This window comes from Mus musculus, chromosome 8 (genome assembly GCF_000001635.26).
Source record: "Mus musculus strain C57BL/6J chromosome 8, GRCm38.p6 C57BL/6J".
NCBI classification, from domain to species: Eukaryota; Metazoa; Chordata; class Mammalia; order Rodentia; family Muridae; genus Mus; species Mus musculus.
This window is the reverse complement of record NC_000074.6, coordinates 39,452,236-39,471,871: the sequence shown is the minus strand read 5'-3', so window position 1 is coordinate 39,471,871 and position 19,636 is coordinate 39,452,236. Positions and strand designations below refer to the sequence as shown.

The 19,636-nt window shown below is 39.1% G+C and overlaps 1 pseudogene; it reads right to left on the bottom strand.

The window, feature by feature from the left end:
• Positions 13,181-16,118, bottom strand: Gm5609 (predicted gene 5609; annotated as a pseudogene).

Below are 19,636 nucleotides of genomic sequence, written 5' to 3'. Positions count from 1 at the left end.
TTTTTGTTATTCCAAATGAATTTGCAATTTGCTCTTTCTAACTCTATGAAGAATTGAGTTGGAATTTTTATGGGGACTGCATTGAATCTGTAGATGGCTTTCTACAAGATGGCCACTTTTCCTATATTAATCCTGCCAATCCATGAGCATGGGAGATCTTTTCACCTTCTGAGGTCTTCTTTGATTTCTTTCTTCAGAGTCTTGAAGTTCTTGTCAAACAGATCTTTCACTTCCTTGGTTACAGTCACACCAAGGTATTTTATACTATTTATGACTATTGTGAAGGGGGTAATTTTCCTAAGTTCTTTATTTATTTCTTTATTTTTATTAGATATTTTCTATATTTATATTTCAAATGTTATCCCCTTTCCTCATTTCCCCTCTGAAACCCCCCTATCCCATCCCCCTCCCCATGCTCATTAACACACCCACTCCCACTTCCCTGTCCCGGCATTCCCCTACACTGGGACATTGAGCCTTCACAGAACTAAGGGCCTCTCCTCTCATTGATGTTCCACAAGGCTATCCTCTGCTACATATGCAGGTGAAGCCATGAGTCCCTCCAAGTGTACTCTTTGGTGACTTAGTCCCTGAGATCTCTGGAGGTACTGGTTAACTCATATTGTTGTTCCTCCTATGAGGCTGCAAACCCATTCAGCTCCTTGGGTCCTTTCACTAGCTCCTCCATTGGGGATTCTGTACTCAATCCAACGGATGGCTGTGAGCATCCACTTCTGTATTTGTCAGGCACTGGCTGAACCTCTCAGGAGACAGCTATTTCAAGCTCCTATCAGCAAGCACTTGTTGGCATCCATAGTAGTGTCTGGGTTTAGTGGCTGTATATGGGATGGATCCCTAGGTGGAATAGTCACTGGATGGCCTTTCGTTCAGTTTCTGCTCCACAGTTTGTCTCTGTAGCTCCTCCATGGGTATTTTGCTCCCCCTTCTAAGAAGGACTGAACTGTCCACACTTTGGTCTTCCTTCTTCTTGAGCTTCATGTGGCCTGTGAATTGTATCTTGGGTATTCCAAACTTCTGGGCTAATATCCACTTATCAGTGAGTGCATACCCTGTGTATTCTTTTGTTATTGGGTTACCTCACTCAGATTGATATCCTCCAGGTACATCCATTTGCCTAAGAGTTTCATAAATTCATTGTTTTTAATAGCTGAGTAGAACTCAATTTTGTAAATATACCACATTTTCTGTATCCACTCCTCTGTTGAGGGACATCTGAGTTCTTTTCAGTGTCTGGGTATTATAAATAAGGCTGTTATGAACATAGTGGAGCATGTGTCCGTATTACAGGTTGGAATATCTTCTGGGTATATGCCCAGGAGTGGTATAACTTGGTCCTCAGGTAGTACTATGTCCAATTTTCTGAGAAATCAACAGACTGATTTCCAGAGTGATTGGACCAGCTTACAGTCCCACTAGAAATGGAGGAGTGTTCCTCTTTCTCCACACCATCACCAGCATCAGCCTGTTTATCTTTTGATTAGAGGAAGGTCACTGATTTGTTTGAGTTACTTTTATATCCACCCACTTTACTGAAGTTGTTTATCAGGTTTCGGTGTTCTCTGGTGGAATTTTGGGAGTCGCTTAAGTATACTATCATGTCATCTGCAAATAATTTTGACTTCTTCCTTTCCAACTTGTATCCCTTTAACCTCCTTTTGTTTTCTAATTGCTCTAGCTAGAACTTCAAGTACTATATTGAATAGATAAGAAGAGAGTGGGCAGCCTTGTCTAGTCCCTGATTTTAGTGGGATTGCTTCAAGTTTCTCTCCATTTAGTTTGATACTAGCTACTTGTTTGTTGTATATTGCTTTTACTGTGTTTAGGTATGGGTCTTGAATTCCTTATCTTTCCAAGACTTTTACCATGAAGAGGTGTTGGATTTTGTCAAATGACTCTTCAGCATGTAATAAAATGATCATGTGGATTTTTTTTCCTTTGAGGCTCCAGCCACATATGTAACAGAAGATGGCCTTGTCAGGCATCAGTGAGATGAGAGGCCATTGGTCTTGTGTATGTTCGATGCCCTAATGTAGGGGAATTCAAGGGTGGGGAGGTAGGAGTGGGCAGGAGTGTGGGAGAAGGCCCTCATAGAAGCAGGGGGAGGAAGGAAGGGATAGTGAGTTTTGAGGAGAACTGGGGAAGGGGATAACATTTGTAATGTAAATAAAGAAAATATCCAATAAAGAAAAATGGAGAAAAAAAGAAAATATCCAACAACAAAAAAAAAGAAATGAAAAAAAATTGAGACTTCATCTTGGTGTGTTTTTCCTTTAGTGAATATATGTATTTCTGAATCATTTTTTTTAATTTTTTAAAAATATTTTTAGATAACTTTTGGTTGAAGGTCTGTTTCATGAAATATTAGAATGACTGTTTCAGCTTAGATCCATCTGCTTAGAAAACCTTTTTTCCAGCCCTTTACTCTGAGGTAGCATCTATCTTTGTTGCTGAGGTTTCTTGTACAGCAAAGGAGTGGATCCTGTTTATGCATCCACTCTGTTAGCCAGTGTCTCTTTATTAGGGGATTGAGACCACTGATGTTCAGAGACATTAATGACCAATGATTGCTTATTCCTGTTGTCTTTATTTTGGTGGTGGTAATATGTGTGTGTGTGTGTGTGTGTGTGTGTGTGTGTTTGTGTGTGTGCGTGTGTGTGTTTTTCTTCTTTTGGTTTTGCTGATGTGGAGTTACCTTCCTTGTGTTGGACTTTTCCTTTCAGTATCCTCTGTATGACTAGATTAGTTGAAAGATACTGTATAAATTTGGTTTTGTCATGGAATATCTTGTTTTATCCATCTATGGTGATTTAAAATTTTGCCAGGTATAGTAGTCTGTCCAGCAACTGTGATCTCTTAGAGACTGTAAGATATCTATCTACCCAGGCCCTTCTGTCTTTTAAAGTCTCTATTGAGAAGTCTCTTGTGTAATGCAAATAGATCTGTCTTTGGCCATTATCCCTTGTGGCTTTTAAAATTCTGTCTTTGTTCTGTACATTTAGTGTTTTGATTACTACATGGTAGGAGGACTTTCCTTTTTGGTCCATTTAACTTGGTGTTCTAAAAGCTTAATTTACATTTACAGGAATCTCTTTCTTTATGTTAGTGAAATTTTTCTTCTATGACTTTGTTGATGATATTTTCTGGGCCATTGATTTGGGAGTATTCTCCTTCTGTTCCTACTATTTTTAGGTTTGGTCTTTTCATAATGACCCTAATTTCCTGGATGTTTAGTGTTAGAAAATTTTAGCTTGAGCATTTTTTTTTGAGTGGTATATCAATTTCTTCTATTGTATATTCTATGCCTGAGAATCTCTCTTCTATCTCTTGTGTTCTGTTAGTGATGTTTGTATCTATATTTCCTGTTCCCCTTCCTAGGTTTTTCATAGGATTGCCTCTATTAGTGTTGTTGTTGTTTTGTTATTTTTTTTTATTGCTTCTATTTCCATTTTCAGGTCTTGAACAGCTTTGTTCATTTCTTCTACCTGTTTTTATTTTCCTGTATCTCTGTAAGGAATTTATTGATTTCCTTTTTAAAGGCCTCTATTATCTTCATAAGATTAGATGTAAGGTCATTTTCTTATGATTCAGGTGTGTGATGATATTCAGGGCTTGCTGTTGTATGATAGCTGGGTTCTAGTGGTGCCACATTGCCCTGGCTTTTGATTATGTTCTTACACTGACATTTATCCATCTGACAGTCCCAGGTGTTGGCAGGCAGACCTGGTAACTCCTGATGGAACAGGCCTCTGAGATTTTAGGTAGAGCTGGTTGTTTCTGGTGGCAGCAGGCTTCCAGTGGTACAGTCAGAGCTGGGAATCACTGATGGCTTCAGGCTGTGGATTGCCCTTGGTGGTGCCAAGCCTCTAGAGATGCAGGCTGAGTTGTGACTTGGGAAATGGAGTGCAGACGGGTTGGGACCAATCTTGACTCTGGTGGGTTTGGCCAAAGGGACTGACAGGCAGGGAATTAGGGTAGGGGTGTCACTTGGTGGTTGCTAATGGCTGCAGACATCTGGGATTGTGGCTAGAGGTGTGGAATGGAAGATGGGACTCAGACGGGTCAAGGCAAACCTCAAGGCCATTGGGCTCACACACAACTCAGCTGGCAGGGCTGTGGGGCTTGGGCTGACGTTTGCTTTCTAATAGTGGTTCTTTTCTTCTTTTCTTTTCTCTGAAGTATAGAGTAGCAATTATACATATACCAATATGCCTTGACAAAGATGGCTTTAATGCAGAAACACTGGTATTATTGATTGACTCATACTCCTCTTTAGAATACTAAGTGTGAGGTTGGAGAGATAGCTAAGCAGTTAAGAATGCATAATATCACCTTTTCATGTGTATAGTCCCTATATACACAAATGCAGTGACACACACATACACACACACACTCATGCACACACAAAAAGAGAAAATGTTGAAGTTTAGGTAAAGGTAATTTGGGAGCACTTATCAAAAATCCTAATGAATAAAGTTATTTTCTTTACTGAAGTGAATATAAAAGAAATAAGCATAGCTATCTTCCAAATCAAATTTCCCTGAGTTTGACAGAAGCAGCAATCAAAGCAAGAATGGGGATGCCAAAAGAAGGATCTAAGGATTGCAGAGCAGCCAAGGTCTAGCAACACAGGGCCTGCAGGTTTTCTATTTCTATTGTTCCCAGAATGTGGATAGATAGAGACCTAATGATGAGGGCCAGAGGCAGGAGGAAGAAGAACCCGAGCCTTGTGAGGGTACACATGGTTTGTGTTGAGATTTAATGACACTGGACAGTTTTAAGAAACTTGACTTGCTATAAGTACTCTTGCCCATGCTTCAATTCATGCCATTATTGTGGAGTTTTTAAAATATAGGTTTATCCCTTTCAGCATGACCATTCATCTGGTCCTCATTCCCTTCCCTCTGCTCTTGCCCCTTACAGATTCTGACACAGCAATCAGGGCCTTCGGAGATGGCAGTAACCTGTTCTTGGATATGACTGTCTGTGAGTACAGAATGGCAGGGATATTGTCACTTTAATTTACTGTTGAAGGCCGCTGAGGCAGGAGTAGATGGGCAGATGGGGGAATACCGTCATAAAGGAAGGGAGGTGATAAGGGGATAAAGGGCTTGTGGAGGGGAAACTGGGAAGGGGAATAGCATTTGAAATGTAAATAAATAAAATAACCAATAAAATGAAAAAAAGAAAATATTCAAAAATATGCCAGCTTTGAGTTTTCAATAAAATTTTAAATATCTAAGGAAATATCATTACCAAATACCTGACAAAACCAAGCAAAAAACAAATGAAATGAAACAAAACAAAAACAAACAAAACAAAAACAAAAATAAAAACAAAAACAAAAAAGCAGAAGTCTGAAGAAATTCCTGAAATTGCAAGAAAAGAAGTTAATATTATTTGTATTCCAGAAATAACAATCAAAGTACATTTGATGAAAATAATTTATAAAATATTCATAAATGCTCTTTAGAAAACAGAAAATCTTTTTAAATGTTCATTTTTTTATGCTGTTGCTTGGCTTGGTTTTTATAGTCTTTCTTGTTACTGCTGCTATTGTTTTGAGACAGAGTTTCATTATATAGCCTAGGCTTATTCTCTTAGTTCTGCATCCCAAATTCTGGGATCCTAGAGATCAGTCACTGCACACAATTTAAAAGGGAAAAATAAGAATATTATGCTCAGATGACAGATTTGCTACTAGGACTTTGGTAAGGCATAGCATAGCCTTTGTTATAGATAGCTTTGTCCTTTATCAACTCAAGGAGATTTTTCCAGGTGATCTAAAAAAATTTCTACTTATTTAAATAGCTGTTTTATTTTCCCTTGAATACATCTCTCTTTCACAATGAATGTTTAAAGAACATTGAGATAATTACTGTACTGATCTTCAAGAGACTCTAGGAGCAGGTAGTCAGGAAAACGCCATACAAAATTTTAAATGAGTCCAAAATTGAATCTCCCTGGTAACTTTTGGACAGTCAACATAATATTGATATGAAATAAAATCAAGAGGTCTCATAAAGTAGTCTTTATAATGATCTTTTAGTATACAGAAGTGTCAGTACAACTTTATAATAATGATTATCATATCACTGGACAAATGAGAACAACTAAACAGATCCAGAGATACTATTAGAGTCTTCATTACATTGCTTTAACTCATTTAAACACACACACACACACACACACACACACACCAGAATCCTGTTCTTGAATAATTAACATGACTGAGTCACTGCTCTGAAAAAAAAATGATTTTAGCCTCCATAATGTTTTTATTCTTTTATCAAACTGTAAAGGAAAGCTAAGTAGCATTGACATCAATCTAAGCATTACAGTTTTGTTTGTGAAAATAATGCTGTTCCATTGATAAACCCATTACCTAAATAAACTGTGCTTTCTCTGCCCTCGGGATTTCATGTGAATGTGTTTATATGAAAACTAAGCCTATGTTTTGTTTTGTTTTTTAATAAACTGAGGAGATGCTTGGGTGAACTTTTCAACCCCTCATCTCTCCTTCATCAGGTATTTTCTTTAATTGAATATTCCTTAGTGTTCATGGAAGGTCATAGACTGGCAGCTCTAAAGACAGTGGCTTCTTGGGAATTCAAATCTGAGTTCATTTTGTGTTGGACATCTACTGCTGGGCATGCAACCTACCCTTAAGAATAGTTTGTTTCTTTAGGGCATATAGAACTGTTTAGATCATTAACCTGCTCCTGATTTAACTTTGGTACCTGGTATCTGTCTAAAAATTTGTCCATTTCATCTAGGTTCTCCAGTTTTGTTGAGTATAGCCTTTTGTAGAAGGATCTGATGGTGTTTTGGATTTCTTCAGGATCGGTTGTTATGTATCCCTTTTCATTTCTGATTTTGTTAATTAGGATGTTGTCCCTGTGCCCTTTAGTGAGTCTGGCTAAGGGTTTGTCTATCTTGTTGATTTTCTCAAAAACCAGCTCCTCATTTGGTTGATTCTTTGAAAAGTTCTTCTTGTTTCCACTGGGTTGATTTCATCCCTGAGTTTGATTATTTCCTGTAGTCTACTCCTCTTGGGTGAATTTGCTTCCTTTTGTTCTAGAGCTTTTAGGTGTGTTGTCAAGCTGCTAGTGTGTGCTCTCTCTAGTTTCTTTTTGGGGGCACTCAGAGCTATGAGTTTTCCTCTTAGAAATGCTTTCATTGTGTCCCATAAGTTTGGGTATGTTGTGGCTTCATTTTCATTAAACTCTAAAAAGTCCTTAATTTCTTTCTTTATTCCTTCCTTGACCAAAGTATCATTAAAAAGAGTGTTGTTCAGTTTCCATGTGAATGTTGGCTTTCTATTATTTATGTTGTTATTGAAGATCAGCCTTAGTGCATGGTGATCTGATAAGATGCATGGGACAATTTCAATATTTTTGTATCTGTTGAGGCCTGTTTTGTGATCAATTGTGTAGTCAATTTTGGAGAAGGTACCGTGAGGTGCTGAGAAGAAGGTATATCCTTTTGTTTTAGGATAAAATGTTCTGTAGATATCTGTTAAGTCCATTTGTTTCATAACTTCTGTTAGTTTCTTTTTTTTCCATTTTTTATTAGGTATTTAACTCATTTACATTTCCAATGCTATACCAAAAGTCCCCCATATCCACCCACCCCCACTCCCCTGCCCACCCACTCCCCCTTTTTGGCCCTGGTGTTCCCCTGTACTGGGGCATATAAAGTTTGCAAGTCCAATGGGCCTCTCTTTCCAGTGATGGCCAACTAGGCCATCTTTTGATATATATGCAGCTAGAGTCAAGAGCTCCGGGGTACTGGTTAGCTCATAATGTTGTTCCACCTATAGGGTTGCAGATCCCTTTAGCTCCTTGGCTACTTTCTCTAGCTCCTCCATTGGGAGCCCTATGATCCATCCATTAGCTGACTGTGAGCATCCACTTCTGTGTTTGCTGGGCCCCGGCATAGTCTCACAAGAGACAGCTACATCTGCGTCCTTTCAATAAAATCTTGCTAGTATATGCAATGGTGTCAGCGTTTGGATGCTGATTATGGGGTGGATCCCTGGATATGGCAGTCTCTACATGGTCCATCCTTTCATCTCAGCTCCAAACTCCGTCTCTGTAACTCCTTCCATGGGTGTTTTGTTCCCAAATCTAAGGAGGGGCATAGTGTCCACACTTCAGTCTTCATTCTTCTTGAGTTTCATGTGTTTAGCAAATTATATCTTATATCTTGGGTATCCTAGGTTTGGGGCTAATATCCACTTATCAGTGAATACATATTGTGTGAGTTTCTTTGTGAATGTGTTACCTCACTCAGGATGATGCCCTCCAGGTCCATCCATTTGGCTAGGAATTTCATAAATTCATTCTTTTTAATAGCTGAGTAGTACTCCATTGTGTAGATGTACCACATTTTCTGTATCCATTCCTCTGTTGAGGGGCATCTAGGTTCTTTCCAGCTTCTGGCTATTATAAATAAGGCTGCTATGAACATAGTGGAGCATGTGTCCTTCTTACCTGTTGGGGCATCTTCTGGATATATGCCCAGGAGAGGTATTGCTGGATCCTCCGGTAGTACTATGTCCAGTTTTCTGAGGAACCGCCAGACTGATTTCCAGAGTGGTTGTACAAGCCTGCACTCCCACCAACAATGGAGGAGTGTTCCTCTTTCTCCACATCCTCGCCAGCATCTGCTGTCACCTACTGTGTCCCTGTTTAGTTTCTGTTTCCATTATCTTCCCATTGATGAAAATGGTGTGTTGAAGTATTCCACTATTATTGTGTGAAGTGCAATGTGTGCTTTGAGCATGAATAAAGTTTCTTTAATGAATGAGGCTGGCCGTTCTCTACACAAAGGATAAACAGGATGAGAAAGAAATTAGGGAAACAACACCCTTTTCAATAGTCACAAATAATATAAAATACCTTGGCATGACTCTAACTAAGGAAGTGCAAGATCTGTATGATAAGAACTTCAAGTCTCTAAAGAAAGAAATTAAAGAAGATCAAAGAAGATGGAAAGATCTCCCATGCTTATGGATTGGCAGGATCAATATAGTAAAAATGGCTATCTTGCAAAAAGCAATCTACAGATTCAATGCAATCCCCATCAAAATTCCAACTCAGTTCTTCAAGGAATTGGAAAGGGCAATCTCCAAATTCATCTGGAATAACAAAAAATCTAGGATAGCAAAAACTCTTCTCAAGGATAAAAGAACCTCTGGTGGAATCACCATGCCTGACCTAAAGCTGTACTACAGAGCAATTGTGATAACAACTGCATGGTACTGTTATAGCGACAGACAAGTAGATCATTGGAATAGAATTGAAGACCCAGAAATGAACCCACACTCCTCTGGTCACTTGATCTTTGACAAGGGAGCTAAAACCATCCAATGGAAAAAAGACAGCATTTTCAACAAATGGTGCTGGCACAACTGGCGGTTATCATGTAGAAGAATGCAAATTGATCCATTCCTATCTCCTTGTACTAAGGTCAAATCTAAGTGGATCAAGGAACTCCACATAAAACCAGAGACAGTGAATCTTATAGAGGAGAAAGTGGGGAAAAGCCTCAAAGATATGGGCACAGGGGAAAAAATTCCTGAATAGAATAGCAATGGCTTGTGCTGTAAGATCAAGAATCAACAAATGGGACCTCCTTAAATTGCAAAGCTTCTGTAAGGCAAAAGACACTGTCAATAAGACAGAAAGGCCACCAACAGATTTGGAAAGGATCTTTACCTATCCTAAATCAGATAGGGTACTAATATCCAATATATACAAAGAACTCAAGAAGGTGGACTCCAGAAAATCAAATAACCCCATTAAAAAATGGGGCTCAGAGCTAAATAAAGAATTCTCGCCAGAGGAATACTGAATGGCTGAGAAGCACCTGAAAAAATGTTCAGCATCCTTAATCATCAGGGAAATGCAAACCAAAACAAACCTGAGATTCCACCTCACACCAGTCAGAATGGCTAAGATGAAAAATTCAGGTGACAGCAGATGTTGGCGAGGATGTGGAGAAAGAGGAACACTCCTCCATTGTTGGTGGGATTGCTAGCTTGTACAACCACTCTAGAAATCAGTCTGTCAGTTCCTCAAAAATTTGGACATAGTACTACTGGAGGATCCTGCAATACCTCTCCTGAGCATATATCCAGAAGATGTCTCAACTGGTAAGAAGGACACATGCTCCACTATGTTCATAGCAGCCTTATTTATAATAGCCAGTAGCTGGAAAGAACCCAGATGCCCCTCAACAGAGGAATGGATACAGAAAATGTGGTACATTTACACAATGGAGTACTACTCAGGTATTAAAAAGAATGAATTTATAAAATTCCTAAGCAAATGGTTGTACCTGGAGGGCATCATCCTGAGTGAGGTAACTCAATCACAAAAGAACTTGCACAATGTGTACTCACTGATTAGTGGATATTAGCCCAGAAACTTAGAATACCCAAGATATAAGATACAATTTGCGAAACTCATGAAGCTCCGGAAGAACGAAGAACAAGGTGTGGATACTTTTCCCCTTCTTGTTTTGGGAGCAAGGCACCCATGGAAGGAGCTACAGAGACAGAGTTTGGAGCTGAGATGAAAGGATGGAGCATCTAGAGACTCCCATACCCGAGGATCCAATCCATAATCAGCTTCCAAATGCTGACACCATTGCATATACTAGTAAGATTTTGCTGAAAGGACCCTGATACAGCTGTCTCTTGTGAGGCTATGCCAGGGCTTAGCAAACACAGAAGTGGATGCTCACAGTCAGCTATTGGATGGATCGATCACAGGGCCCCCAATGGAGGAGCTTGAGGAATTACCCAGGGAACTGGGGGAATCTGCAACCCGATAGGTGGAACCACAATATGAACTAACCAGTACCCCCCCCAGAGCTGGTGTCTCTAGCTGCATATGTAGCAGAAGATGGCCTAGTCGGCCATCAGTGGAAAGAGAGGCCCATTGGTCGTGCCGACTTTATACACCTCAGTACAGGGAAACGCCAGGGCCAAGAGGTGGGTGTGGGTATGGGAGGGTGTGGGGGACTTTTGGGATAGCATTGGAAATGTAAATGAAATAAATACCCAATAATAAAAAAATTAAAAAATTTAAAAAAAAAGAATAGTTTGTTTCCCCAGTGAGTTCTTTTCCAAGGAACTTGGAAATTTTCATTTGCAAGTGGTTAGGAATTGGAGAAAGTTTCTGGGATAGAGGTAGGCCATTCATCCATTTCTTTCAGTTCTAGGACCTCATCTGGTGCAGAACTGTGTAGGCTTTGTACACACTGACTGGGTCTCCATAAGTTCATATGTATGTCAGTCATGCTGTGTTTGATAGAAAGTTTTCCTTGCTGTCCTCTATCATTTCTGGATCATATACTCTTTCTGCCCCCTCTTCTGTAGAGTCCTTCCTGAATTCTGTATTTGATGGAGACATCCCATTTAGGACATAATATTTCAATTTTCCTACTCTATGTATTTCTGGCTGTAGGTCTGTATTTTTTCTCATTGCTACCCGAGGTTTTGCTAATGATGGTTGAACAAGACACTGATCTATAAGTATAGTAGAATATCATTAAGAGCAACTTTATTGCTAAATTCATTTAGAAGAGTAGTAGAATTTAGTTTTGCCTTGGGTTTTTGAGCATATCAGGTAAAGGGTTCCAACTTAGTGAAGTAGACCTTAAATCCAATCTTTGCTGGTTGGTTCCACAAGCTTTATACAACTATTGTACCAATGTGTCCTACACGCAGGCCAACATGATAGGTTGAAGGGTTTGTAGCATGACTGATGTTTACCCTTCTCCTTTAGTAGTACTATACCTTCCAGCACTATGAACACTAGTCTGTGTGCATATAGGCTCTAGGTAGGCACCAGCACAACTTTTCCATGTCTAATGAGTTGTGTAGGTATTGTCTTCAGCAATAGGACTTTACTGTCAGTAAGAAGAGAGCACTCAATAGCCTTGGCCATAGCCTACATTGCTTTTGTATTTCCGTGGGTTTTCTTGGATGACTCAATTAGATACAACCCATTCCTGGTATTCAACGATGGGAGATACCCATTTGGGGCTCTGTCTCCCATTATTTGGCAACTTCATTTAGGTCCACATCATATATGTATATATTTTAAGAAGTACCTATTGTCTATATTTGAAGAGGTATTTATTGTATTGAGTTTCCATTGAGCCCTTCAAATGGACTTATATTAACTGTCTATCCCTGTATTCATTCCCTCCCTCGCCTACCTCTTCTCTTCCACTTCCCCTCCTCATTCTACCCTCCCTATTCAGCCCTGCTCCATCCATTCATACATACTCTCTATGGCTATATGGATTGTAGCTTGTTAAATTTTTAAGTACCCAATGACAATGAAGAAGGAGATCATTAGTTAGCTTGGATCTCCTTATTCTGTGAGTAACCTTGTACAGAATTTAAGATCTCCATGGATATCTTTTTCTGAAATGAAAATTAAGTAGTAGTAACACGGAGAAAAGATAATAGTAGAAAAATCTTTTTGTCCAAAAGTAACATTTATAAATATTAAAAACATGGTCGATCCACTAGAAATCTTTTGTAGGTAACATGCACCAATAGTAAGGAGTTAAATCTGCAGATCAAACCAAATGTGATTTCCATTTTAACACATCGTGAGTAGACAGGGAATATGATTTACTTTCATAAACGAAACAAACCACTGTGCCTCATGAGTTCTTCAAGCAGTTGCATAGTAAAGAATCTGTGCCAATTATGGCTTTTGGAGAGTTTTTATTATTGGCTCTTAGGTTATCATCAGATAATACATGGCATCAGTCAGCAGGCTCATTGTGCAGGTGTGTGTGGTGAATACATCATAGTTTCAGCATTACCATGATGAGTCATTACTCATACGATTAATCAGCTGTTGCTAGCCTCAATTAACACTAAAAACACTCATGTTGCTGTAGTGACAGGATAGACTTCTGTTTCTCCCTGCATTTATATAGGAACAAGTATTCCTGTAATAACTGTATAAACTTGGTACAGTAACTGTCCTAGATCACAGATTGGGTAAACTAGAATAGTCATTTGACACAGGAACTAATCCTATAAAAATGCTTTCTGAATAATGTGGCATTAATGAAGACTACATTAACATTTGCATAGGTGCTTTGTCTATAATATTTTAATATTTTTTCCTTTTAAATGTTTTAATAGGTACTTAAAAATGGACAATTCACATCACAGTTATGTAACTGTGACTGTTAGCTATGAGGATTATGCATATTCTCCAGTAAAACAGTTTTATGCTTATAAAAGTCACCATAGGCCAAGTTGTGGCAAGAGCACACACAATAGGAACAATCCAAGTAGCAAAGAGGGGGAAGCAGAGAGGTTAGAAAGCAGTCACACTGTTGACACAAAAAAGAACAACAAATAAGTCCACATTTCTGTATTTTGAAGGCAATTCTGTAAGAATTTAAGGCCATTTGTTCTAAAGAAATGTAGACGTAACTTCACAAAACTGTAGTTCGTATAAAAACTGTACATTGAAAACTATTTAGAATTGGTTGTGAGCAGGCAGGTCAAGGTAGTGAGATGGGTTATTTCACAAACAGGCAGGTTGGGGCAGAGGGATGAGTTTATTTCACAAACGTGTTGTGTGCTAAGTCACAGGGTTGTATACATTGAACTGAGAATTCACAAGAGACTCCAGCCTGTGCAACCGGTGAAGGCAAGATGGAAGGGTGAGAACATAAATCCCAAGCAAGAGAGCCAGTATCCCTTTGAATCAAAATATCTAGACAGGATATAACTGGATACAAAGTTCAATACACCTGCTACATGGTTTGGAGTTATATACTCTTGTTTTTACACACTAAATCATAGTGTTATAAGGATGGTGGTTTTTATACAAAGTATATTCTGTGCATTAACAGTTCACGATGTTTGCCTGTTCATTGCTTCTAGTTGGCATTTGAAAGATAAATTGACTGCAGTCTAAATTTAAACCCGAAGTCCATGAAAAAAAATGCATATTACAGGGCCACATCTGTTTATAAGTTGAAACTCCCACTGTTGGCCCAAACAGATATTAATCACTAAGTAGACTCTAATTCCTTCTCTTCCCTTCCTTACTCATACCATGAATGTCCAGACAGTCATTCAAAGAGATATTGCTCCTGTGATTATAGATATTGCAATTTAGAAAAAAAAAAGGATTCATTATTTAAAACTTACTCTTAAGAACAGCTATAAAGGTATTGAAATTTAAAAAGTAGTAACAAGTAAACATCGACATAGAGACTGCCGGCCTATATATGTAGCAGTCAAGGACAACATTTGTGTTAAAAATGTAGCTTGTGCTTTTTCCCAATAATACATTGGAAATTTACTATTCTGTCGAGAACAACGACAAAAAAAAATTCAAAAATTAGAGAAGACATCTCTACTTTGCGTCAAGCATCTTAAACAATTTCCCCGTTGCTCATGCAACAACCCTATTTACAGTTTTGGTTTAGGAAGAGAATTAGTTTTGGATCCAAGAAAGCACATTTTCCAGGACTGCTGAAACCAAACTGAGAAAGTGTCTCATTCCCTGGTTCAAAGCAGAGCACCAGGATCAAAGCACAGGCTTCGCAGTTCTGACTGACGAGTGAGGGACATCAGCATCTGGGTGTGGTCATATTTGCGTCTGCAGCACGTGTGTAGGAGGGGTGTACGGCGGGGATGCCGGTGATGGCTTGATTCCTCTGGCTCTCATGTAGGAGAGGAACTGCTCGGGAATCTCAGCTAAGACATCTTTGGCCAGTCTCGCCATGCTGAGTATGTGGTTTCCAGTTCTGTCAATATAATCCCTGAATGGCACAAACTGTACAATGTCTCTTTCAGCATATTTCCCTTTGGAGGAAACTCTTACATCATCTCCACCCAATTCAACCATTGCATCAAATTCTGCAGGTCCCACACCTACTGTTTTATTGGCATGGGAAGCTTTGAGGCATCAACTATGGATTCTTTAGTTTGCACCATATCTGAGATGACACCGTCCGTCACAATGAGGAGCACAAAGTACTGGGAGCCATCTTTTACAGAGGATGTGAATCTTGCTACGTGGTTTATTATGGGAGCAAAGTTGGTTGGCCCATACAACTGGACAGACTTCAGACTTCTATAGTAAGCTTCAATGACACCTTCAATGCTGTCACAGTAAGGATTCTGAGGGTTGCCATTCAAGGCAAACTCGTGATATATCCTTCCATCTGGAGGCAGCTTTGCATCAAAACCCAGGGCTGGGATCATCTTATCGCTGTCATAATCTTGAACGATTTCTCCTACAGCCTTCAGTGCCATTCCATAGGCCACCGTGAATTCTCCAATGAAATCCTGACTCTCATCTCGGTCCCAGTCATACACTTCTACCTTGATTGTTCTGTCATAGTCCCCGTTGCACAATGCTCGCACTGAGATCTTGAACGCTTGCCACACAGGATTTAGAGTGTTTTTGACCACTTCTGTCTTGTGACAAATTGTAAAGCTACCATCCTCATTGCTTTGATAAAATACAAGGAAAGGATCTGACTTCCCAAAGAAATCCTTCTTATCCAATGTGTTTGCACAGAACTGCATCAACACAGCATCCCTGCAGCAGTTTAGCTCCTCTGCCGTCAGTATGATTGTTCCACATTTCCTGCCTAGAATTCCTACTATTGGCTTTTCCAGGCAACTTCCCTGTGAACCAACAATCTCCCCCAAAGTACAAAGCACTTGTCCCAGAAAGTCATGTTTGGACAAGTAGGGACTCTTTGAATCAACATCATATAAGTCAAAACGAACATTCTCTCTTTTTTCAAAGAAATAATCCAGAATAAATTTTCTTACAAAACCAGGATTCAAAGTATTATCGATCATGTCAGTTCTTCCAAACTGCAGGACACTGACACCTCCACTCGTGTGGCAGGGATGGCTGCACTCAGCTAGTTCAAGTCCCCGATGCCCGTGGCGCTGGTGTAGTGGCTATCGATCTCAAGTGGAGGAGCTGAGCACTTGTCCTGAGCACACATCCAAGCTGTGGCGGGCTGAGAGCTGCTCGGATCCGAGCTCCGCACCGACGGGAAGGAGTGAGAGTGGAGGCCATATTTTAATATTTAATCCGCATGTTTTTCAGGAATGTTAGAAATCAAATTGAACTGGATGATATGGAAGGACTAAGAAATTCTTCCTAGTGACTCTAAAATGACTTTCAAACTATCCTATGATATAGAGCCCCTACTAAACTGAAATTAACTATCTGTATTTTGGCTACTCTAACAGTATTGAAAACAATGCTGAGCATGAGAACCTGAACTCAAATCCCCAGACCTCACATAAATCAGGGCAAAGAAATAGAAATCTAATCCCAGGCCTCCTATATGGAGATTTGAGGCAAGACGAAAGACTCCAAGAAGCTATTGGGCCAAATAGCCTGAAATACGCAGCAATGGACAACACACTTTGTCTCAAACAAAGAGGAAACAAAAACAGACATCTGAAGTTGTCCACCAACCTCTTCATGAGTTTTATGTGTACCAGCACTCACACATTGATGTCAACACACACTCTCACATTGTACACACCCGTACTTACCCTGACACTCCCCTCTTCCACCCCACACAGATACACACAGATTAAAACAAATAATATTCAAAGTCGTCAAAACAACTATGTACTTGCAAACATGTCAAAGAAGTACTCTTCTTAAAAATAGTTATTCTTTTCTCTTTTTTCCAATTTTTTTATTAGGTATTTACTTCATTTACATTTCAAATGCTATCCCAAAAGTCCCCTATACCGCGCCCCTCTGCTCTCCTACCCACACACTCCCAGTTCTTGGCCCTGGTGTTCCCCTGTACTGGAGCATATAAAGTTTGCAAGACCAAGGGGCCTCTCTTCCCAATGATGGCCTACTAGCCTGTCTTCTGCTACACATGCAGCTAGAGACAAGAGCTCTGGGGGTACTGGTTAGTTCATATTGTTGTTCCACCTATAGGGTTGCAGACCCCTTCAGGTCCTTGGGTACTTTCTTTAGCTCCTCCACTGGGGGCCCTCTGTTCCATCCAATAGCTGACTGTGAGCATCCACTTCTGTGTTTTCCAGGTACTGGCATAGCCTCACAAGAGACAGCTATATCAGGGTCCTTTCAGCAAAATCTTGCTGGCCTATGCAATAGTGTCTGGGTTTGGTGGCTGATTATCGGATGGACACCCAGATGGGGTAGTCTCAAGCCACCAACAGATTGGGAAAGGATCTTTACCAATCCTAAATCAGATAGGGTACTAATATAAAATATATATAAAGAACTCAAGAAGATGGACTCCAGAAAACCAAATAACCCCATTAAAAAATGGGGCACAGAGCTAAACAAAGAATTCTCAACTGAGGAATATTGAATGGCTGAGAAGCACCTGAAAAATGTTCAACATCCTTAATCATCAGGGAAATGCAAATCTTTCTCTTATATTCCATCCAACCATAGTTTTCCCTCCCTCCACTCCTCCTAGTCCCTCCCCTCCCCTCCCTTTTCCCTAGATCTACTCCTTCTTCAGTACTCTTTAAAAGAGAAATTTTTGCCAAAGTTCATTCATACCTGTTGCATTGAAAATTCTAAAAATAACACATATAATCTGAAATGGATAAATAAGGATAATTTCAAGCTCATTTACAATGTATAGCTTTTCTATCCATTAGAATGTCTATAAGGTTTTACACAAGATCCAATGCTAACTTTATATTTACTGTAAATATTACAGTAAATCTTTACCACCACTCTAATTTCAACAATGTTAAGAAAATCAGAGAGAAAAAACTGGACATCAAACTTCAAAATACTCATGCTTATTTCTTGTGTAACAGAAATTTCTTCTACCCCTTTAAACTTTTATATACGCCACTGTAGATTTTATTTCCTTCATAATAAGACATAATACATAAAAAATAATATGGGCATTTTTAGTTCTAGAAAATATGACATTGTGGGAAATTTAACATTTTTATAGGTATTTATATTTAGATCTCAGAGAAATTGATTTTTAAAAAATAATACCCAAACTAAAGCTTTGAATTTAAAAAAAGTGTACGTGACTCCTTGCTGAGAGTGTCCTCCCATTTACCTTGAGATCTGATAATATGTTGACCATCTTTGGGACTTCTCTATCAAAAGCATCTCTTTATCTCTTAAATCAACCTGAAATCTGGAAGAAAAATATTTTGGTGATCTCTAAAATACAGTAGCCTATCTATGCATGACTTGTAAAACGTTTGCTGTGATATCTGATAATACAGTGATGTGTGACTGCTATAAGCCACAGGAGACCTGCCAAGGTGAGAACACTAGCAGGTATGGATCAGACACTGATAACGTGCAGCTTGATCATGTCCTGATAGTTGGGGAAAGAATTTCCTTTTAAAATGACTTCTATGAGAAAAAAATCTATAGTTTAATTTTAGTGTTCAGAAACATTCTTTTATAAAGGAAATTTGAATAGGAACCATTCCAAGCAGGTGAGAAATAGTAATGGAAGGGAAAGAACCCAATCTGATGGCTACCTAGCCCATTTCCTTCTGAATATGCCCTGTAGGGAGGAAGGGATACTTTAAATAAGGCGATGGGATTTGCATTTTAATCTCTACTATTCCTCATAGATGACAGTAATGATGCCACAATGACTGAACACATTATCGTTCAAGCAGTATGTGGAGGAAAAGGCCCCTAAAATAATATAAATCATATGCATACAGCTATGTATAATGAGCAAAGAAAGAAAATTTACTACATAAATTACATTTAGATATATCCAAATTGCTAGTTTTCCATACAAACTATATTCAATTGAAACTACTTCCTCAAACAAAAAATATCATATCCAAAGAAGAGACACACTAAGATGATTCACAGAAGCAATAGTAGGTCCACACAGCTACTCCTCAACATGAACCCAAATGAGAACAGAGGTAAGCCTCCTTCTCAGAAATAATCATGATAGACCCAGAAGCAGAGTTCAAGAAAGGATGTAGGTAGGGAAAGTGGACCACTAAAGATCTTTCCCAGTGGCCTATTGCCATAGCCTGACCCCACTTCCTGAAAGTTTCATAACCTTACAAAACAGCACTACCAGCTGAGGGTGATTTAAACCATGAGTATCCAAGGATAATTTTGATTAAACCAACAATGTCCCGTTAACCTGGCTCATAGTTCTAATCCATAAATACATGAAAGAAATTAAAATGGTGACAGATTTTTGTCCATCAGGTCTCTCAAGATGGTGGATCATCTATGTCCAAGGAGGCAGGATCACTTTCATGGCCATATGCATAGCAGATTTCCTCTGTGTTCTTCTTTACTGTATTAGGAGATGACACAGTTGGTGAGCTCATAACCAAACACAACCAGGACAGAGATCACATAAAATATATAAATGACATCAAATCTAATATACCTCTGAAATGTTTGATAAAATGCATTAATTTTATAAACATCAGAGAAATATGGCAACATCTTCTGCTGAGAGTTCTGACCTATTGCACTCAGAATTTTTATTCTGTAGCCTTCTACATAGTCTTCATGATATCTTCTCCTCCTGTAAAAGCCAAACCATTTAAAACAATAGGCCACAA